The sequence below is a fragment of the Marmota flaviventris genome, chromosome 15 (assembly GCF_047511675.1).
Source record: "Marmota flaviventris isolate mMarFla1 chromosome 15, mMarFla1.hap1, whole genome shotgun sequence".
Lineage (NCBI taxonomy): Eukaryota > Metazoa > Chordata > Mammalia > Rodentia > Sciuridae > Marmota > Marmota flaviventris.
The window spans coordinates 39,627,825-39,651,981 of record NC_092512.1 but is presented as its reverse complement, the minus strand read 5'-3'; the positions used below and the strand labels follow the sequence as shown (position 1 = coordinate 39,651,981).

Sequence of the window (24,157 nt, the reverse complement as noted above, 5' to 3'; positions counted from 1 at the left end):
TGCAGTGGTAGGGTTGGGGGCAAGGGGCTAGTTGCAGTATTACATAGGTGGTCAGGGCCTTAGGGAGAAGATGAGACTTGAGCAAAACCTGGATGGAAGCGAACAGGAAAACTGATCAGATAGGTGTCTAGGGAAAAGGAACAGCCAGTGCAAAGTTCCTAAGGAAGGAGTGTGTAGGGAGTTACAAGACAGAAAGTAGTATGACTGAAGTAACGTATATGTGGGGAAGGGGTAGGGAAGAGAGTTTGACCATGCAGTATCTTATAGGCCACTATACCCACTTTGGGTAAAACAGAAAGCTACTGGAGAGTTTGAACAAATGACATGATCTGCTTTTCCTATTCCTATGAAATGTTGCTTACCCTGTAGGGCTGTTAATGAGGTCACAAAGCTCTTAGAACAGTGGCCAGATACTGTGACACATACCTGTAATCCCAGCAACCTTGGAGGCTGAGACAGGCCAGCCTCCACAATTTAGTGAAACCCTAAGCAACTTAGTGACACCCTCTCTCAAAATAAATAAATAAATAAATAAATAAATAAATAAAAGGGCAGGGGATGTGGCTCAGTGGTATAATAAGTGCTATTGAATGTTCATTTGGTTAAACAAATAAAAACATCTTTGGAAAGACAATTTGGAATGTAGTGAGTAGCCTATGACTTAAAAGGGCATACTGAGTGTACCTTTTCCCCCACATCCTTGTCAACACTTATTGTTGTTTGTCTTCATAATAGCTGCCATTCTGATTGGAATGAGATGATATCTTAGGGTAGTTTTGATTTGCATTTCTCTAATTGCCAGATGATGAACTTTTTTTCATATATTTGTTGATTAATTGTATATCATCTTCTGAAAAGTGTCTGTTCAGGTCCTTGGCCCATTTATTGATTGAGTCATTTGTTTATTTAGCGTTTAGCTTCTTGAGTTCTTTATATACCCTAGAAATTAGTGCTTTCTGATGTGTGAGAGGTAAAAATTTGCTCCCAAGATGTAGGCTCTCTATTCACCTCACAGATTGTTTCTTTTTCTAGGAAGAAACTTTTTATCCATCCCATTCATTGATTATTGATTTTAATTCTTGTGTCACAGGAGTCTTATTAAGGAAGTTGGGGCCTAATCTCACATGGTGGAGATTAGGGCCTACTTTTTCTTCTATTAGACGCAGGGTCTCTGGTTTTATTCCTAGGTTATTGATCCACTTTGAGTTGAATTTTGTGCATGGTGAGAGATAGGGGTTTAATTTCATTTTTTTGCCTATGGATTTCCAGTTTTCCCAGGACCATTTGTTGAAGAGGTCATCTTTTCTCCAATGCATGTTTTTGGCACCTTTGTCTAATATAAGATAATTGTAACTTTGTGGGTTAGTCTCTGTGTCCTCTATTCTGTATCATTGGTCTACCAGTCTGTTTTGATGCCAATACCATGCTGTTTTTGTTCCTATTGCTCTGTAATACAGTTTAAGGTCTGGTATAGTGATGCTACCTGCTTCACTCTTCCTGCTAAGAATTGCTTTAGCTATTTTGGGTCTCTTATTTTTTCCAAATGAATTTTATGACTGCTTTTTCTATTTCTATGAGGAATGTCATTTTAATTTTGATTGGAGTCACATTAAATCTGTATAGTGCTTTTGGTAGTATGGTCATTTTGATAATATTAATTCTGCCTATCCAAGAACAAGATAGATCTTTCCATCTTCTAAGGTCTTCTTTGATTTCTTTCTTTAGGATTCTGTAGTTTTCATTATATAGATCTTTCACCTCTTTTGTTGATTCCCAAGTATTTTAATTTTTTTGAGGCTATTGTAAATAGGGTAATTTCCCTATTTCCTTTTTTGAGGATTTGATACTGATATACAGAAATGCCTTTGATTTATGAGTGTTGATTTTACATCCGGCTATAGCCAATATGGAAAGCAGTATGGAGATTCCTTGGAAAATTGGGAATGGATACACCATTTGACCTAGCTATCCCTCTCCTCTGTCTATACCCAAAGGACTTAAAAACAGCATATTACAGGGACACAGCCACATCAATGTTTATAGCAGCACAATTCACAATAGCTAAACTGTGGAACCAACCTAGATGCCCTTCAGTAGATGAATGGATAAAAAAAAAGTGGCACATACACACAATGGAATATTACTCAGCAATAAAAGAGAAAAAAAGTCATGGCATTTGCAGGTAAATGAATGGAGTTAGAGAAGATAATGCTAAGTGAAATTAGCCAATCCCCCCAAAATAAATACCAAATGTTTTCTCTGATATAAGGAGGCTGATTCATAGAGGGGTAGGGAGGGGGAGCATAGGAGGAATAGACCATCTCTAGATAGGGCAGTGGGGTGGGAGGGAAAAAGAGGGAGCATGGGGTTAGAAATGTGGTGGAATGTGATGGATATTATTATCCAAAGTACATGTATGAAGACACGAATTGGTGTGAATATACTTTATATTCAACCAAAGATATGAAAAATTTGTGCTCTATATGTGTAATATGAATTGTAATGCATTCTGCTGTCATATATAAGTAAAAAATTAATAATAAAAAAGAGCATTCTGACATAAACCAAAATTATAAGATGATATGAAGTAAGCATAGAAGATAGTGGAAACACAAATAATGAACTCCCCTTACCGTGGTTATTATGAGCAGAGTCCAGTGCTTAAAGAGTGTTCCAGTTGGAGAGAGCAGTGCTAAGAGCTGAAGAGATACACAAATGTCCCTGTATCAAAGGCTTTAAGGCTCTGAAACAGATGTGAATGAAATGAATGAAAAACAATCAGGGAAAATGTTGTAGTGGAGGTGTAGTAAGGAGTGATTCATTTCAACTTGCACCTGGGGAGGCTTCATGGCAAGGGGGCCCAGCCTGATGATTTATTAGAGGGACTCCAGAATCATGTCGGCTCAATGTGGAATACTGACTTTGTACCTCACTAGTTGTATGACTTTACCTCTCTAATCCTCAATCTCCTCATTGGTAAAGTGGGATTATTAATGATGATGACAATAGTAACATCTAGCTTATAGAGCTGAAAAAAAATTCATTGAATCCATCTAATTCTTCAGTGCAAAGTACTCAGTAAAGGTCTAACACTTATTATTATCACATTATGAGTTGAACCTTGTGTGAGGAGAACTTCGATCAGCACTAAAGGGATAACATTTAGAAAGGCCCAGAAGTCCAAAAGCATCTGACACAGTTAAAGAAAACAAGTCAGTGCCACCTAAAGTAAGGTCACTAAAGCTAGTCTATGAACTGTTTTTTAAAGGTCCATTAAGAAGTACAGAAACTGAGAGTAAGCATTTAGAATTATTTTTAAATTGAAAGAATAGTTTTCTACTTGTTTCAAACTTCTTTTCTCGTTCTAAGAAAACCTAGGGCTTATAGTATTTTATGTCACTTTTACTAGCATGTTTATTGTATTTTACAAAATATAATAGCCATGAAAGATTGAACATAATAAAAAGTTGTTCTTTACTCAAGATTGTTTGAAATAAAAGTAATTTAATGGGCTGAATATGACATCCTAGAAATGATCATGGAAAGATTTACCAGGGCCCCATTGTGAGGGTCTTTGAATGCATTATAGAGTTGATACTTTGTGCAGTGGGCCACTGGAGTCATTAAAATTTAGAAGCATTTTAAACCAAGGTTTATGTGTATGTAGGTGAATGGGCTTTGTACCTTTTTTGTGTGTGTTTAGTGAGCATGTGATTTTTCTTTTTATTTTTTTTAAGTGTGTGTGTGTGTGTGTGTGTGTGTTTGGTTTAGAGGAGAGACTGGAACTGCTCAGTGTTTCACAAAGATAACTGTTTGTATTTGATAAGAGTTTGATTAAACAAAAGAATCTAGATAATCAAAACATAAAACGTTGACAATACGTGAGCACATACTTTTGTGACCAGAAATGCATGTGACTGTTGAGATAAGGTACACCGGGTAATTGGATGAGTCAACTCTCTTCTTGGGCACCCTTATATAATTAATGGAGAGAGAGAGAGAGAGAGAGAGAGAGAGAGAGAGAGAGAGAGAGAGAGAGAGAGAGAGAGACTTTCTGATCTCCTAGTTTGGGTCATCTCCTCTCCCCTCCATCATCACTGGCTCTCAAACAATCCTGGAGCTAGCAGGATGGGGAAATAACGGTTTAATAATCGCTTCCCGTGGGAGGTGTTTGACAGCTCATAAAGCAGTTTCCAGACACCGGTCTTGGGGCTTCGAGGACGGCTTGCCCTTAGCCACGCTCAGAGAAAGAAAAACACGGGTCCACTTTTCCTTTCAGCTGCGGAGGCCCATCCTTTCCCACCTGCAGAGATTTCTTAAAGCACCTCCACTACCGTCGTGCCTCAGCCCTGTGCCTTCTGGTGGCCCTGACGCAGGCCTGACCAGAGGCCACAGCTTCAGAAAAGCACCAAGCCCAGAGCCCAGGCCCTGCAGACCCAGGTTTGAAGGCGACGCCCGCGTCTCGGTCGCCCCTATAAGCAGCAGCTAGGCCAAGGGTCCGGGAACTCCGGGTGACACCGATTTTCCAACAGGAACCAGAACCTAGAAGGTGGGGAACCATCCGGCGGACTGGTGGCCCCGAGGTCGCCGGACTCAGGGGGAGACCCCCAGGCGTTCTGGACCAGGCATCCATCCGGAGTCAGGCTTCCCGGTCCCGCCTCCCGGCCCAGGACGCGGGGGAGGGGCGGGGGGAGGGCGACGGTCAAAGTCCGGTTTGAGGGTGTGGCCGTCGCTATGTCAAATCCCGCAGCAAGCCTCCCCTGGGCGCTGCCTCCCCTGGGCGCTGCCTCCCCTGGGCGCTGCCTCCCCTGGGCGCTGCCTCCCCTGGGCGCTGCCTCCCCTGGGCGCTGCCTCCGCCGCCTCGGCCGCCTTCGCCCAGGAGCTGCCCGACCAGGTGCGTGCGCCACGGCCCGGCCGTGCCCGCGGGCGGCTGCGCCAGGCCCAGGCTCCTCCTGGCGGGCGGGCCCGGAGAAGGGGACAGGTTTTCAGCACCTCTCATTCGCAGGAGCGACTGAAGGACGGGGCTAGGGAGCCACTGGGAGTCGGCCCGGGCCTGCCCCTTTCGTGACACTGGAGGCCCGGGCGCTGGAAACCTGGAAGCCCCAGGACTTGGGGGTGGAGGGGGAATCCGCGCGACAGCAGCGAGCTCTGCCTTCCTTAGCAGCCCTTTCCCACCGCGGCCTCCCTCCGCCTGGGCCCCGGGCCCCGGGCCCCAGCCCCGAGCCACCCGCGGAGCTTCCCTCAGGCCCCAGCTGCAACATTCTTAGTTCCTTCGAACAGCCAAGGGGCTCGATCGGGGCACTTTTGAGGTTCCTTTCACTTTGTACCTAGTACTTGTGCTTTTGGTGTGAGTGTCCAGTTTCCACTCCTAGACTCTATGTTGCATGAGGGTCAGGCCCACGCCTGGCTTGTCATCACTGCTCTGTAATGACATGAATATCAATATTCAGGCGTAGACCTGAATGAATGAACAAGTTAAGTGATTGACTTATATACGAGTAGAGCAGAATGAAGGAATATAGGAATGGATACAAATACCTATGAATACCTAGTTTGGGTCATCTCCTCTCCTCTCCATCATCACTGGCTCCCGAACAATCCTGGAATCAGCAGGATGGGGAAATAACGGTTTAATGGAGGCCCGTGGATATGCAGGCTTATAATTTGCATTTTCTGATAGTTTTCCAAAGAGTTGTGTAAGTGTTGCACTTTTACAAATGGAGTCGTTCTGATTGTCATTACTTAAAAGGAATTCTATGCTATTGTTAAAGAAATAATCACCAGACATCCCCCTGATATTTTGCTTAAAACAAAATATACCTAGTCCTTAGTTTTCTTCTACATTGAGACTTTTGAAAGATGTTTGTCAACATGGTGTTATTTAATATATTTCTAAAAGATAAGTTTGGATTTAAAGGTAGAACCACATGACTCAGATTTGTTTCAAGAACCAAGCGTTTCTTTTGAATTCAGGATTGTGAAGAATCTTCTCTGTTTTCCTGAGACAGGTGCTGGTTCATCTGCAGGTGACTGAAGAAGGCTAAATATGGCCCAGAGAGGAAAAGAGGGACATTTATCTATGTGGGAACACATAGTACATGAAAGACTGCTTTAACAATTGGTCAATGAAGCAGTTCTGTTCTATGTCAGAGTTCCAGAAAAGCTGGATGACCTTGGATCTCACTTAATCTCTTTAGGTTTTAGTTTCTTAATTTCCAAGAGGAGGGAACTTAGCTGGGTCTCCTTTGTGAGTTAAATTTGGGGGATTCTATTTTATCCTGGTTAGAGAGTGCAGATCATTTCTTGGAGTTCTGCTAATTTCACTAGTCTGCTTGGCATTCTGCAGAATCTTGTTATTTTCTTCTCTGCAAATTACAGCTCATTTGCTTTCCTCTCAACATTTGCAGAAAGAGGAACTGAGACCCTGGCTGGTAGGAAGAAATGAGGGAAAGACTTTGTTCTACATTGTCACAGGCTTCCCACCCTGGGTCTAACTTGTTTCCAATGCAAACCAGACAGAAGATGCCATATATTTCCACTTATCTAGGGAGTTGTGTCACTGTTAATTTGCATGCATTTGAGATTAGTTATCACAGATCACATTTTGGAGCTGAAAGGACCTTGGAGATTTTTAAAAGGCACTTAAAAAGTCATTTTACACACATATTAAAATATTTTTGCACGCTACATTTAACAAACACAAAGTCCAAAAATAAAATTAATGTTACCTACTTCAGTTATTTCAAGTCTGCAGGAAGAAGGGGAGCAAATGTTTTGCTTTGTGAAAAAGACTGATTTTCTCAGGCTCTTTTCCCAAAGAGCCAGTTATGGGGTCATGTGTCATTTAGGCATGGAATGTCACAAAGATGATATTTATGGAGCACTGACCATGTTCGAGGCACTGGTATATTTAACTTTTTTACTTATGTTGGCTCATTTAATCCTTACTGTAAATTTAAGATCTGGGTACAATTGTAATCCATGTTTGACCTTCCTAAATAGGAACAGTACTTGCAAAATGGAAAAATCAGGACTCAAAATACAAGCAGATAGAGGCAGGATTCCTCCCAGAAACACAGACAGTTCCTGCTAGGAAAGCCTGTGTCTTGTTGAAGAGTATGGTCCAGAATGAATGCACATTCTGGGGCCTTGAGGATAAGTGAATTTAGAATGGAAACCCAGGAGTGGAATGATAAAGACTGAATTATAAAGGAGTTGGTTTTGTTTCATTATATTGAAAAGTATTGACTTCTATTGAGATTCTAGCAGACTGTGATACTTTGACCTAGGTGCTCATATATTGTAATTTTACATGTGTTCAGTCTTAACAATTTGGAGAGTATAAAGTGCATGACATTGAGAGTTGTCATCAGTGAGTGGCACTTGAGAGCTTTGAGGCATGAGTGCCAAGCACTGTTGTTTCTTGGGCTAGCTTTGTGTACTTGGGAAGGTGCTGCCTGCCAACCCCTTCATAAGGAGGACAGTTCTTGGTGCAGACAAAGCCCAATGCCTCCATTTCTGTAATCCAGGGACAAGACAGTAAGATGGGTTTCCAGGATCCTTAACAATTTACAAGAGCAAAGGACCAAAAAAAAAAAAGTCCATAAAATAAGTGAAAATAATAATAATAATAATAATAATAATAATTATTATTATTATTATTATTTTGTCAACCAGGTTTATCCTCATGGAAAGCAGAGACAAATTGTGAATGCCTGAAAATCTGAGAGCTGATGCCAATTTGATTTAGCTCAAGAAGCTGAAACTTTCTGCCCTGAAGGCTGGTGTGATGGAATAGACCTTCCCATTGCTTGCAATATTATGGGAAAAAAAAGCCAAACAAACAAACATTAAAGAAACAGTTTTTATTACTTGCCCTGGAGCTGGAGCTTTAAAATGTATCTTCTCCCCCTACCCTTCTTAAACTACTTGGTTTTTAAAAACAAACAACCCAATTCATGTGTTAGCTACAATCAGAATATTGGTCCTTTCTCTTTATTCCTGGGCTCCTTTCTTTAATGCAACAAAATAATAGGACTGGTGTGCTTCTCGGTCTCTGGAATTTTTCTTCAGTTCTTATTTTATTCAGCAAATATTAATTTTCATAACCATTTACCAAATGTGTACTATGTGCCACATAAAGAATGGGATACAGAGTTTCAGGAGAAGAGTGACCCATTACAAATATTTGCACCCCATATGTAGAAGAGGAAAGTGGTGTGGTTGGAACTTTGAAGTGTGTTTTGAGGGGAGAGGCAGCTGTGAAACATCCAGGTATGGATGCCCAGAGAGCCTTGACCCTAGCAGAGCTGTCACATGGTGGAGACTTCTGTCAAACATTATAACAGGTCCTCGGACTAAAAAGGCACATCAGTTCGATATCTCACTTAAACAGAAGAAGGAAGAAGCACATTTGACTTTACTAGTGACCATTACATTGTATTTCAGGAGAGTTCTTAGACATCAGATCCTTATGTAAATTTCAGTGAAGAAAGGTTGGAGACTTGAACAACAAGGAATACTGCAAGCCATCAAGAGAGACTGTTATAGGGAAACAGACAGTTTCTTTCTTTGTTCAAAGAAACAAAGATAAGGAAACTGCAGGACTGTAACAGAGAATGGTGATTGCTAAAGATACAAGTATGGACAGATTTGGAAAACAGAAGAAAATCGAGCTGACTTTTCCAAATAACTGTACTTCTCTAAAGACAACACTGTTGCAAGCTTTGATTTCTCATCTTACTCAGTTTGTCAGGAAGACAAACAGGAGATTGTTCAGAGGTGTGCAAGTTGTCTAGAGAGTTGATCTTATTTTGCAGAGAACGTGTTGGGAGACTTTGAACTAACTGAAGAATAGCAGAGGAAGAATAAGATGGAAAGAAAAAGGGTAATGATTAGGAAGAAGTTTTCAGAACATTTATCAAATTTCAAGAAATGGTTGTTAATAAGGAAAAGGTCGCCTGGTGCATTGTATGTTGGTGTAGCAATATTAGATTTTCTTGGAAAAAAGATTAGTGTAGTACCTTGTATTTAAAAAGCAACTTTACATTTGATTACAAACATGCTCAGATGTAGATGTAACCAGGGACTATTATCTTTCTCTTACAAACTCACAATCTGGTATTAAGGTTGTATCACTGGCAATAACTCTCAGCCTTCTGACTTTCAGTCCACTGCTCTGACTGTTGTATCAAAGTCTCGCTTTGCCTTGGAGCCTTGGTTTCTTGCAGTGTATCCCCTCAACCTCTACCATGTCACATCAAATAAAAGTAAAGCAGATGGTCTTTGAAGGCCAACAGAGTAAAGATCTTCAGGGGGAGAGGCAGTGATGGAAAGGATGCTTAGTACAAGTTCTGATGAATAAATGAAGGGTTGTATTTAGAGAACATCTGTGGAAATAAAATGACACTTTCAATGCAACAGGCAAGTACAATATGTAATCTTACAAATCAATCTTCTATGATATATTATCTGAATAAATCCAATTTTTTAAAGTTTGCTTAAAGCAATATACATCTCTAACATCTAATTTTATTACATGTGAAGACTTTCCTGACTTGGATATCAAATATGAAGATGGGAAGCTGGATCCCCAAATTATTAGAGACTACACATTGAACATAATGATTTTCAGTTAACTTCATCTAGCTACTTTTACTGCTTACCATGCACCTACATGGAGGGCACTGGATGGAATGAAAGACAAATCCAGCCCTCGCGCTGCCCTCAGTTTAACTGTGGAACCTGCAAGTCAGTTATAATGTAATCCATCCATATAGTGGGTTAGGGCAGGGAAACCAGAAACTCTTATGGCCCTTGAATGCTATATTAGTACTAAAATGAAACCAAGTGTCCTTCAAAATAAAGGGCATTACATTAAACCCAGAGTTATTTTCTATTGATAAGATATAAAAGCTAGAAGGAAGAGGTAGTTGTGACTTTTTATGAGTCAAATGTTTAAAATGTATATCTTCAAAATAAACAAAACAAATGAAAGTATGAAATACTAGAAAGCAATTTGTAGGAGACCTTAGGTTTTTTGTTTTACATGATAAATAAATTAGACAAAGCTAAATGGAAGATTTGAATAATATAACTAAGGAGATTGAAGACTATAATTCATGAGTGAATAGGGATAAGAAATGTTTCAATAATATGAAATTTCAGTTGTGGTAATTTGTGTAGGGCAGACATGACTAGTGGTCATGAACTCTGTTAGTTTTTGTTTTTCTGGAAAATTTTTATTTATTCCACATTTCTGAAAGATAGCTTTGCCAGGTAAAGAATTTTTGTTGGCAGTGTTTTTCTTTCAGTGTTTTGAATATATTATTCCATTCTCTTTTGATCTGCAAGGTTTCTGCCACAGATAGCTGTATTGAGACTCACTTTTTGTAATACGTTTATGTCTTGGTTCCTTTAAAACTTTCTTTTTTGTCTTTGATTCTTAATAGTTTGACTGTTATGTATATTAGTGAACTGCTCTTAAATTGGAGACTTCCATACTTCTTGTATATAGATATTGGCAATATTGGCATCTTGTACCAGATCTTGGAAGTTTTCAGCCATTATTTCTTTAAATATGCTTTCTGGCCATTTTTTTTCCCTCTATATTTTCCATTTGAAATTTCTATTATGTGAAGGTCATTTTTCTTGATGGAGTTTCACAATTTATTTTTCTTCATTTTTTCATTCTTCTTCTTTTTCCTCCTGTGACTAGAGGATTTCAAATGTTCTTTTTTAAAATTTTTTTAAACATTCATTTTTTAGTTATAGGTAAAAATAATACCTTTATTTTATTTTTATGTGGTGCCAAGGATTGAACCCAGTGCCTCATGCATGCTAGGCCTCACACATGCTAGGCAAGCACTCTACCTCTGAGCCACACCCCCAGCCCCTCAAATGTTCTTTCTTTGCACTTACTCTCTCTCTCTTTTTTTTTTCCTGCTTGACTGAGTCTGCTATTGAAGATTTCTGTTGGATTTTTTATTTTAGTCATTGTGTTCTTCATATCTATGATTTCTGTCTTTATCTTTTTTTCTACCTTCTTATTTTGTTTTTATATTGTTTTCCAAATTTTATTTAATATTATATCCACATATTCTTGGAGTTCAGTGTATATTTCTTAACAAGGATAATTCTGAAATTGTTGTCTGTTATTTCACAGTGCTCCATTTCTTTTTTTAGGCCTGTTACTAGAGCTTGATTAGTATGTTTTGGTGATATAATTCCATAATTCTTCATAATTCTTGTGTTCTTGGACTTGGTGTCTACACATTTGAAGAGAAAGACACCAGTTCTGGCCTTTGCAGATATTCTTTGAAAGCGATAGATCTTCAGTACTTAGTTTAGCCTGTGATTCTGGTAATGACCAAAGGCAGGCAAAACTTGTTGTTGGTTCTCTAGTTGTCTGAGCTGCTTTCAGTTTTCTGAGGTTAAGTGGGGCTGCTTTTTAGGCTCTCAGCAATCAGGTGGAACTTCCAGTTATGTGCTGTAATCCCCTCTGGTTGAGCAGAGTTGTTTGTGTGTTTCTGTAGTTAAGCAGGGCTGCAGAATGTACTTTGAAGTTAGGTAGAAATGCTGCTCAGAATAAATGGGCCCAGAGGTTGTGCTCCATAGAAATGTAAAATTGAGAATGGCCTCTTTTCCTTGAGGTTTCCAGGAGTGGGCTCTGAGTTTGGGCTGAGCTGTTGTTTGCTCCCAAGTTGAACAGTTTCAACCCCCACACTCCAGAGAAATGTTCTGTGGCAAGAATCTCCCTTCTGAGCTGGGATCCTGGAGTAGGTTCAGAGGCAGAGCCCAACCACTATTTGGACTCCTAGGTTGGGCAGGTGTAACTCCTGATATGCACAGAGGCAGTGTCTCCTTGCCTGTGCAGGCCCCTGAGGTAGGCACTGAGACAAGGTGTGGAGGCTACCTATCTAGGGACTCAAACTAGGTAGATCCCCACTGTGCTTCTGGGAGTGACCAGATTGGCTTTGCTGGTGAGCTTTGCAGTTGACTGGTAACTGATTGGATGCCTACACTGGCAGGAGCATGAAGCTACCACCAAGATCCCTATTTTGGTTACTGTGAGCTCTGCCTCCTTTTTTTATTTCTATCTGACCCCAATAGGTCTATCCCTGCCCTTACCCTCAGTGTTTCCTATGAGGTGAGACAGAAGTGGGCTTCCTGGGAAGTGTCTCAGAATCCATTTTTCACCTTTATATACTGTGTCTCTTCTGTGTCCAGATGATCAGAATGCTAGAAAAGCTGGATGTTTACTTCCAGTTCTCTTTTCTCGCTGTAGAAACTGTGAGCCCAGGGAGATCCTGTGTTTGTGCTGCTGTGGCAACTAGGAAGAAGGGGGAGGGTTGACATAGTCAAAATGAGACTGTTCTTCTTGCTCTCTAATATGGTTTTATTTGGTTCCGTAAGTCATGTGGTGTCTTGTCTTATTCCCAAGTTTTGAGGTTTTCACAAAGGTGTTCTTGTCTGTGGATATTTGTTAGTAAAAGTTTCGATGGAGGGAAGAGAACTTTCTGCGACCTCTTAGTCTGCCATTTTGCTGACATCATTTTTATGTATTTGCAGAAAATTTACTTCCTTCTTGGAACACTTATGAGAAATTGTTATTAAAAAAAGCTAAACGAAGACTTCAATGAAAAGTGTCTTTCTTATTCTTACTGGTCTTGTTACTTAGTCCTCTTGTTTACTGCATGGTTTTAGCCAACTTTGTAATAGATTGAAATAGTAAAATAAAAAAGGTAACATCTCTCTTGTTTCATGATAATGTCAAGCTGCTCATATAATCTATTTTCCACTTTCATATACATATGCCCTTTTTGCATCCAGATAATCTTTTTTTTTTTTTTGGTACCAGAGATTGAACTCAGGGGCACTCAACCACTGAGCCACATCCCTAGCCCTATTTTATATTTTATTTAGAGACAGGGTCTACTGAGTTGCTTAGCACCTTGCTGTTGCTGAGGCTGGCTTTGAACTCACAACCCTCCTGCCTCAGCCTCCTGAGCTGCTGGGACTACAGGCATGTGCCATCATGCCTGCCCAGGCAATCATTTTGAGGGGCCTTTTTCATTATAAAACTACATTAGATCTATGTTACATAACTAATTTATATCTGTACTTATTATATTTCATTGATTACTATAGATCTATCTTGGATCACTAATGCAATCTATTATATCCTACAATTTACTTTTTACAATATCTGGATGTTTTTTCATAGGGTTTCTCTTTTCTGAGCTAATGCTTTTAAAAAAATAAACAGGGGACAATAAGAAGGTTAAAAAACACAAATGGAGGAATCAAAAATACCAATTAACTTCTTTGAGAAGCAGATGGTAAATAGTGGAAATCAGCCCTATTCTGTCTTTATTTCTCTGCCTATTCAGTCTAGATTTTAGGTTTGCCCTTAAGCTAATCACTCACTAGTATCCTGTATCCCTAGTAGTTTACTGGTGAAGAACTTGGACTTTGGCCTGGTGTGGTGGTGCATACTTGTAATCCCAGAGGCTTGGGCAGGAGGATCCCAAGTTTAGCAAGGTCTTAAGCAACTATCTCAAAATAAAAAAATAAAAAAAGGGCTGGGAATGTGGCTCAGTGGTTAAGTGTCCCTCGATTTAATCCCTGGTACAAAACCAAACAAACAAAACACATGGGCTTTTTAGCCAGTTTGGGTTCAAATGTGAGCTCTGCCACTATCATCCATGTGACCTTGGGCCAGTTATATATCTTCTCTATACTTCAGTTTCTTTATGTGTAAAATTGGGAAAATAAGTATAGCTGTCTGTGGTAGACAGATTAATATCTCGTTTCCACCTTCAACCGTGTCGATGTTCTAATTCCTGAAACCTGAGACTATGTTAAACTACGTGGCAAAGGGGAATGAAAGTTACAGATGGGGCTGGGCACAGTGTCACATGCCTATAATTCCAGCAACTCAGGAGGCTGAGGCAGGAGGATTGCAAGTTCATGCCCAGTTTCAGTAATTGAGCAAGACTGTCTCAAAATAAAAAAATGAAAAAATAAAAAAGGGCTAAGGATGTAGCTCAGTAGTACAGCACCCCTGCATTCAACCCCAATGCCTCCCCTATACAAGTTGCAAATGGAATTAACATTGCTAATCATCTGACCTTAAAATAGGGAGATTATCCTGGATTATCTAGGTGGCCCTCATGTCATCACAAATATCACTAACAGTGGAAGCAGAGGAAGAGATGTGACTCTGAAAGAATGATCAGAGAGAAGCGATATTGCTGGCTTTGAAGACAGAGGAAGTGGGCTATGAGTTAGGGATGGGAGTGACCTCTAAAAACTGCAAAAGGCAAGCAACTGTTGAGTTCCCTCCTAGAGCCTCCAGGAAGGGGTGCAGCTCTGCCAACTCTTTGCTTTTACCTAGTGCATCCAGGGTTGGTTACCTGGCCTTCAGAACTGAAGAGTATGAATTTATATTGTGTGAGATACCTATTTGGTAGTGATTTGTTATACTGCTGTGACAACAAAGTAAAGTTGTAGCAAATCCACAGTCCTATGGTGGTTCCATGCAAGGATCAGTGCTGAATCAATATTAGCCACAATTAGTATTTATTGGTACTGTAGTCTCTCTTTTGTCCTTGTCTGTTTGTCATAGTTGTCTTGTGATTAACCCAGTTTGTGGTACCTACCCTACCAAGACTGTGGATCCAGGAGTCTCTCACTTTCCTACCGGGCTAAACTCCGTCTCCAGCAGTTTGCCTGAATTACCATTTCAGTGTTCCCGTCCATCATGGCTCCGGTAGCATATGGTTCAGGTAAGCAGCTGTTGGCTGTGACTCTCTGGCTTTGCCTGCCTCTCTGATTGTAGGATGGTGGTTTGCCATCTCAGTTCTCTGATGGCTCCAAAGAAAGTTACTGGTTTTCAGTTTGTTCAGCTTTATCTGTTGTTGTAAGGACAGAAATGATGACTGGGAAGGTCCTTCCATGTTGGAGCTAAACTTGGGAAGTTCTGGCCATGTTGTCTTTACCCCAGGGCTTTAGGGATCTCATTTGTCCTTAGGAGATCTTTCATGTCTAGACTTCTTTCTGATTTTTATTCCTGGTCTTCACCTTATTAATCTGTAAGAGTGGCAGAATTTTCTTCATGATTCTTTTCTTGAACTAAATATTAACATGTTACACGATCAGTGTTCTTAATGTATATGTCTAATTTGGGGCTTTTAACACTTAAATTTTTCTCTTAAAACATTTGTGATAATAGGACAGAGTGAAGGTATTATAACAATTTGAGATAATTGAATCTTTTTCTTCATTGCATTGTTAAAGCCAGAGTATTATTAGTGGTTAAGTTCTTAAAGATGAATGTGTTCTTTAATGTGTATTTGTAGTATATCCTTATTTATTCTTCCCAAAGAACTGCTTCTTTATAGCTTGTACGTTAAGTTGGACTTGTCTCTTAACTGAACCACTAAGCTGAATTTTCCTGGGTCAGTGAATAACAGAAACAATTCTCAGAATAATTAAATCCGCTAAGACCCAGTTTCTGGGCAAGGAATTAGGACTTGATATTTTCTTTTTGTTGGTTTTCTGAAAACTACTAAAACTTTAACACTAAACTTTCTAGAGATGGAGCAATTACCTCTCTAGTCATTTCTCCAAAGCCTTTTCTGAATGGGGACAGGCATTTGCAAAGATTGGCAGGGGAAGGAGGATGTCTACTCATGAGGGAAGAAGGACTGGGCTTTGAAAACACAGATGAGCCTTTAGATGTGGAAATTTACAAGGCTCAAAGAGCCCTGAAACATCTTTAGAAGCTGAGTCCAGCAGAATAATGGGAGGCTGTGTGCTGGCTTGGCATTGAAGACTGTCTGGCACAAACTACACTGTAAACAACTCTTCAAACATTTGCATCTGCATACATGACATTAGATTCGCAAAATGTCCAATTAAACACTTGTCAATGGAAGAAATGTTTGCTTCCTCCGGGGACTGGGTGTCAGCCTTGGTCTTTCTGCTGGGGAAGCAGCTTCAGCTGATACTGTTGTGAGCTCTTCCTTTCTGGGCTTGCTCCTCTCCTTCTTGTTCTGATGAAATTCCTCTTGAAAGCTGTGGACAGTGTCAAGCTGTGGGCCATGGGATCTGACTAGGTAACTAAAGAAATATCCAGGCTGTGAGCACTTTTCAAACCCAACAAAATATCGTGTTTCAATTTATTTTGCACAGTTCTAAACTGGTTGTTCTTGAAAATTTTTAGCAAGTGATTACAGTTGAGGAAAAAAAGGGTAGTGCTGTTACTTTTTTTTTAAAAAAATATACTTTTTCTAAGGACTAGATTAATTTTTTCAACAAGCTTTCTAGAATAGGAATTAATAGTGCTGTTGTGTATGTCTTCATATGTCCTCATCCTTGTTGACCAAAGTATTCAAATATATTTCTCTGTATGAAATAGCAATGAAAGATTTGGATATATGTTATAGAAACGGCGAGAACAAGAAGTTTCAATTATTTTTTGGAAAAGTTGTATAAAAAGAAAACTCTGTGTCCTTGAGAAAATTTCCCACCCCACTGGCCTCACTTTCCTAATCTACAAAATAGGTAGTATAATATCAAGAACAGCAAAGATTATTGTCAGTATTAAATATGTGAAGCCCCTGTAACAGTACTTACCCCATTGTAAAGACTCAACAAATTATTAGCTAGTAGTGAAATATTAATAGCTTTATGGACTAAGGAGGTTTAAACATTCCTGTATGGTGAAGAAAAGGAGAAAAGAACAGAGAGAGAAATTAGATAGTTGATGCAGTATGGAGAGGGGATTTAGTTTGGGGAAGGATGGTCGGAAGTTCTTTTATCTTTGTAGGAGTTGAGAAGCTCAGGATAGATAAAAGGATAGAAAAGTTTTGAGGGAGGGTGAAGGAATACAATGCATCTCACAGTCATAAAATTGTCCCCTGAATTATGTGGAAGAAGAGAGCTTTCACTGATCATGAGGGGGAACAGGGGTGGAATTTGGGGCTTAAGGAGAGTGGAAAAATTTTGTAGCAGCTGCGTGGGGGAACTTGATAGGGATCAACTGAAGATAAATATAAGGGTTGCCCAGCAATGCTGAGGATACAGCTGAGGTCAGACAGCCCCCGTTTCTTGTGGAGATATTTGGTTATGTGAATGTTAATAGTAGTATTGTGCTCCTCGGAGCATGCACAGAGACAATCCAAAATTAATTTGGAGGAATAGAAAAGGAGGTGAGGAAGGGATGCAAAGGCATTCTAAGGTGCTAGTGAGAACATTGTTGAACTTATTAACCACCAAGTAAGTTTGTGAGGTAAGATGAATCTGGAATAGTAATTTGGGTAGATAAATGTTCAGACGACCTAGTGATAGAGGGCTCTTTACTGAGCCCATGTGGATCTGACTGCTGCTCTGTTCCATTCATGTACCGAATAATAGGGTGACAGAAACGTAGGAGGACACGGTCACTCTGAAAACTCAAAAACTGGGCAGATGATCCAAAGGACAGCAATCTGTCTCTTGGGAAGTTTAGCCTGATGACTTAACCAGGTAATTCAAATTCAGACAGTGAGGTACTTTGGAAGAGGTAAGCAGAGGGTGTTAGGAATTCCTAGAAGAGAACCTTCAAACAACCTGTGAGAAGAGGGCAGGTCAGGAAAAGCATGCTGGAAAAGATCTTGCCTAAACTGAGCCGTGGCAAATGTAGGAAGATGAAGGTGAAGAATGACAGGAAGGGTGAGGAGAAAACAGGGGAGAAGACCAAGACAAAAGGAGGGCAGGGCATTGACTTGGTCAGGGCAGGTGAAGAATTTCACAGAGAAGGTGATACCTGAGATAAGTTCTGTATGATTCTGCTGCTGAGCAAGGCAAATCAAGAAGACCTGAATTGAAAAGTGGTAAAATTTTATTGGTAGAGACTGGAAAAAAAAAAAAAAGATGTCAGTAGAATAGAAAGATGAGATTTAGTGACTGGTGGAATATGCGGGGAAATGAATAAGTGATTTTGTACTTTTGAGCCTGAATAATGGGGAAAATTATAGATTCAATAACAGAGGGAAATCCATCCGTATTCTCCTTTTTTCTTTTCCATTTCAATTTTACTACTATTTGGTTTCAATTTTATTTACTCTTTAATTATTGTGCCTGTAATGTTTTATGCTTCTGAGGGGAGGGATCTTTGCTTTCACTTCTTTTGTATCATGGAAAGTTCAGGAGATATTGTTTTAAATAAAGAGGTGGTAATTGATTAATTATTAATTGGAAAAACTACTAATCTGCAGTAATTGCACTTTGAGTATACATTGTGAGCTTCCCTTTTTCCCTATGGGAAGAAATAATTTTGAATTGATTGGACTGACAGATGCTGAAACAATTTAGTTCAATTAAGCAAATCCTTATTAAGTTCTAGAACATATGGAGAAGTGCTGAATAAATATTCATTTGTTCACTCTTTCAGTCAGCAAATATTTAATGAGTATACACTATTTGTCCTGTACTCTGTTAGGTACTGTAATAAATGTTTACTGTTAGACATTTAGATATTTAATTTCCAAACATGATAGGTGGGCATGGTGGCTGAGGCAGGAGAGTCACAGGTTTAAAGCCAGCCTCAGAAATTTAACGAGACTGTAAGCAAACTAGTGAGACCCTGTCTCAGAATAAAAAAAATAAAATAAATAAAACAGGGCTGGGGTTGTGGCTTAGTGGTTAAGCACCCCTGTGTTCAACCTTGGTAATAAACAAACAAATAAATAAATAAAATCCAAACATGAATCTGTCAGGGTCCTTGCCTTCAATTGGTTTTACTTACATGACCAACAGTGATATCACTGATGATTATTATTATGGTTTGGATATAAAGTGTTCCTTAAAGACTCATGTTGAAGGCTTGGTCCCCAGTGCAGCAGTGTCCAAAGGAGGGGCTTTGGGGAAGTAATGGGGAATCATGAGGTCTGTATCCCTATCAGTGGATTATTGCATTGATAGTTGAATAGACTACTGGGGGGTGGTGAATAGTAGGTGTTAGGTAGCATGTTTGGAGGAAATAGGTCACTGGGGGTGTGCCCTGGATGTGTATTTCTTGTCCCTTGTCCTCTCCTCTCTCTCTCCTTCTCAGCTGCCATGTTCTTCTGTCTCACTTCAGGCCCAAGCAATGAAGCCAGCTAACCAGAACTGAAACCTCTGAAACCATGAGCCGAAAAAAGTCTTTCCTCCTTTAAGTTATTCATCTCAGGTATTTAGGTCCCAGTAACAAAAAGCTGACTAACACAATTAAAAAGCTTTTCAGAAAACGGAATATATGCTTGTGGACATTTGAAGAAAGGAATAGTTCATTCTGACTCAGATATTTCAGGAAAGGATCTACAGAAAAGTTAATATATAGGAAAAAATGAAGCATGCTGAAAGGAAGCATTGACACTCATGTTTGCTCTGTGAAAGTTTTGTGTTTTCCACAGGGTGTTGTTGAGAAGTAGCATGTTAGAATGTTTTCATTTCCAGGAAGATAGGAGTATATATAGTTTTTCCTGTTTATCACACAAGTAAAACAAAAAACCTTGACATTATGTATACAAAACAAATATACAAAGTCTCTGAAAAGTGAAAAGAAGAAGGCAGACCATCTAGGGACCTTGGGACCTAAAGAATGACATGTTAGTGTGTTTTCTGGGTTTTCTTTTTATGTTGTATGTTTCAGACTTATAGCCGAAGAAGTGGCAAATTGGAAATAGCAATGGATTTAGAGATAAGGAAAAAAGGGAAAGGAAAACCCGATAGTCTAGCCAGACAGAAAACTTTTAGAAGGCAAGCACTCTACTCCAGCCCAACATCACAGATAAACACTGCTGCCACCCTCAGCAATGCCACCAAAGATGGAGCAGGTACCTTAGACATCTTCCCAACCAAGGCTGTGTGAGATATCCTAGACTCTTGATTTGATGGTGTTAGAGAAGACCAAATAGAGAGCCAGGAATTTTTCTCCCTCCACACCCCCATCTGTGGTGTCAGTAGGGACTATGTTGGATGCTTGGACTCATGGTATAAGTAGCAATGATGTACTCTTCCCTTACCTGCTGGAATGGTGTCAAATACGGTTTTGTGGAGATTCAGGACTTTAACTATTGCCCAGAAGCAATGGGGCCATCCTGTCATAGTGTCACTGGAAACCACACAGGGGATCTGGAATTCCTTCACCCAGAATCAATGAGGAGACCTCCTCCTCCTCGAATGTCAAACCAGGTGGGCTACCTGGACTTCCACATATACCTGGCACTGTTGAGGCATTGTCTTCCTCTTGCCCTATAATGGTGGTATCGTGGAAAGCAGTTTAATTAGATCCAGAGCCTTATAGTACAAAAGTGACTGGATTTCAATTAAAATTTATTTGTTATAACAAGAACTAGAAAATTTCATGGTGAAATGAATGGCTACATGTGATAAATTCTTTTTAAAAAATTGCTTTTATTTTTTAAATACATGACAGTGGAGTGCATCATAATTCTTATTACACATATAGAACACAATTTTTCATATCTCTGTATATAAAGTATGTTCACTCCAATTTATGTCTTCGTACATGTACTTTGGATAATGATGTCCATCACATTACCATCATTGCTAACCCCCTGCCCCTTCCCTTCCCCTCCCACCCCTCTGCCCTATCTAGAGTTCGTCTAGTCCTCCCATGCTCCCTCTCCCAACCCCCCTATGAGTCAGTCACCTTATATCAGAGAAAACTTTCGTTATTTGTTTTTTTGGGGTTGGCTAACTTCATTTAGCATTATCTTCTCCAACTGCATCCATTTACCTGCAAATGCCATGATTTTATTTTCTTTTATTGCTGACTAAATGTGATAAATTCTTTAAAAAGAAATTAAATGATAAAAGAAGGAACTTTGGAGTGTTAAGAGGGAAAGAATGGGGTAAGCAAATATGTTGGCAAATCCAATTGGTTTTTCCTCTTGAGCTTTATTAATTGTGTTTGACAGGTGAGGTGAAAATTATTAACACTGTCTAATGTAATTCTAAATCTATTTAGAGAAAATAGTTATTATTATATTGTAAATGTGAAAAGGTAATGGAATATAATAGCAAGTAAGTTTCCACTCAAACTGGTAAAATGATGACACAAGCAGACTATGATATGTATATCAATATTCAGAACAGGTACTAAAAATGCTATGGATGTGATTCTGCAATCTGTACACTCAGAAAAATGAGATATTATATCCCATCTGATTCAAATGTATGATATGTCAAGGTCATTGTACTGTCATGTGTAACTAATTAAAACAAATAAAAAAAGAATTACATTAAAAAATGCTATAGATACAACAAAGTGGAATTCTATAAATGTTCAAGCCTAAGAAAAAAATAAGGACAAAAACCCAGAGGAAAAAAAAATAGAAAGGAAAAATAGAAAACAAAATAAACAGGTAGACGAGTTTCAATGTATAAATAATTACATTAAAGATTAATAGTGCAAATATACCAATTGAAAAATAAAAATTGGCAGAGTGAATTAAAAAAAAAAAGAAAACCTGTTCCAATTGTATGCTGTCTATAAGAAAGACACTTCATCTATAACATAGGCAGGTTGAAAATAAAATGCAAAAAAAGATGAAGTGAATTTTTGTTATTTAAGGTAACTATATTATTTAAAGTTGACATGAATTATGAATTAGCAAGTACTGAACTGCTGCTCCTAGTGGAGATGCAAGGTTAGATTCCCAGGTGTTACAGGGTTAGGAGCTTCTGGTCACATTTTTGTTGATTGGTAAGTAGATAATTTATTTTGTGTTTGTTTCTGTTTAAAAATATCTTATTGTATATGTATTGTTGATTCATTAGCTTTGAACTCATGGTCAGTAGCACTGTGACTCATGTCTGAACAAACCTTGTCTTACATATACAGTGTTTCTCTATAAATCACATCATGGCCTTCATGTGCATAAGAACGATAGTCAGCACTTCATCACTATTTTGAACAGTAGAATTACCAAGTTAAAGCACAAAATTATTAAAAATTTGGCATAAAATATACTGTGAGAGAATGACATTTGTTTATAGCATGAGAACTAAAATAAGAAGCCAGAACACTGTTTTATTTGACTTTGACTTGGACTGTGCATGTGTGGGAGAGTGACTCAAGGTTTCTGCTACTCTTGATGTTCATAAATGACTGCAAGAGCTCTCTGAATATTGATTTTGGTATTACAAATAAATTTTAGCAGAAGGTGAATCAGCAAATATAGAATGCACAAATAATGAAAATCAACCATCTTATGCCAAGATTAATAAAAGGGAAGCAACAGTGGCTATATTGATATCAGATAAAGTAGACTTTGGTCAGAGAAAATTACCAGAGACATTATGTAATGATAGAAGAGTTAAGTCTATCAAGAGGACATAACAATCCTACATGTGTAGGTATCCCAAACCAAACCAAAGTAACAACAAAACAGTTATATAGGAAGCAAAACCTAACAGAAATGAAAAAATAAAAAGACAAATGTAAAGTTATAGTTGGAGACTTCAGTATCTCTTTCTTCTCAACTATTGGTTGAAGAGTAAGGCAGAAAATCAGCAGGGATATAGTAAAACTCAACACCACCAACCACTAAAAATATATAATGGATATTTATAGAGCACTCCACCCAACAACAGTGGAATTCACATTTCTTTTCAAATGTTCATGAAATATTATACTAAGATCATATCCTGGGCCATAAAACAAACCTCAGCAAATTTGAAAGAATGGAATTCATGGAGAGTATGTTTTCTGACCGCAGTGGAACCAATGTAAAAGTCACTAACAGGAAGATAGTGGAATCTATAAATCTATAAATATTTGGAAATTAAACAACACACTTCTAAAAATAATTCATGGATCCAAGAGAACATATCAATGAAGTAAAGAAAAACACACTGAAGGAATAAAAATGAAAATACAATGTTAAAATTCATGGGACACAGACAAAGCAGTACTTGGAGGGAGATTTATAGTACTATACTATATGTATACATTAGGAAAAAAAAAGTCTAATATCACTGTAACCACCCACCACAAGAACTTAGGAAAATAAAATCAAAATCAAAGCAAGCAGAAGGAAGGAAATTTTTTTTAAAAGTCAATATTCAATGGAATTGAAAAAGTAAAACAATAAAGAAAATCAATGAAATGGTGATTCTTTGAAAAGATTTATGAAATGGACAATTATCTAGTAAGATTGACAAAGAAAGAGAAAGCACACATGCTAATAGAAACAAACTGATGAAAAAGAAAGAAGAAAGATGGAAATGAAAGAAGAAAAGGACAAATCTAAAGCTATACTTGGAGACTTCAGTATCTTTCAAATATTGCTTAAATAATGAGGCAGAAACTTAGCAAGGATATGGTAGAAGTCAATGCCACCAACAAAAGGCTAATAAGAGAATACTACGAACAGCATAAAGCTGTTGAATTTGACATGAATTTTACAACATAAGTGAAATGGACCAATTCCTTGAAAAGCGCAAACTGCCAGCATTCACTCAACATGAAAAAAATAATTTTAATAGCCCTGTAAATATTAAGGAAATTTTAATTTATAATTTTAAAACTCCCAAGAAAAGAACTCCAACCCCAGATGGTTTCACTGCAGAAGTCTGCCAAATGTTTAAAGAAAAATTAATACAAATTTAATACATTCTAATCCAAAAAACAGAAGAAGGGGAAACATTTTCAGATTCACTTTATGAAGGTAGTATTACTAAGATACCAAATAGTAAAAGCAATAAAAAAATAAATATATAAAACTAGAGACCAGTATTCCTCATGATTATAAAGGCACACAAATTTTGAATGAAATATTACCAAATAGAATGCAGTGATACAGTAAAAGAACTGTGACTAAAGAAAATTTATCCCTAGGATGCCAGGTTGGTTCAATATTTAAAAATCATCAGTGTAATCCAGCATATTAGAAGACAAAAAAGAATCAGATGATCTTATCAATAGGTACACAGCAAGTATTTGACAAAATCCAGAACATGTTCAGGATTAAAATTCTCAGCAAGATACGGAAGAGGGAATCTTCTTCACTTTGTTAAGGAGTGTCTATAAGAAACTGTTAACATTTTTGTTTACTGATAAAAAGCTCAATGTTTTCCTCCAAGATCAAAATAAAATGGGGGG

At 38.5% G+C, this 24,157-nt stretch overlaps 1 protein-coding gene across 4 annotated transcripts in view; it reads left to right on the top strand.

Moving 5' to 3' along the window:
- Nucleotides 1-4,226: 4,226 nt before the first annotated feature.
- Nucleotides 4,227-24,157, top strand: part of Cpq (carboxypeptidase Q) — a 449,500-nt gene continuing 429,569 nt past the window's right edge. The window contains exon 1 of one of the 4 annotated variants that reach the window (XM_071602223.1): nucleotides 4,227-4,440. The gene's annotated coding sequence lies outside the window, so the exon portion shown is untranslated. The other 3 variants (XM_071602224.1, XM_071602225.1, XM_027953187.2) reach the window with 3 other exon arrangements.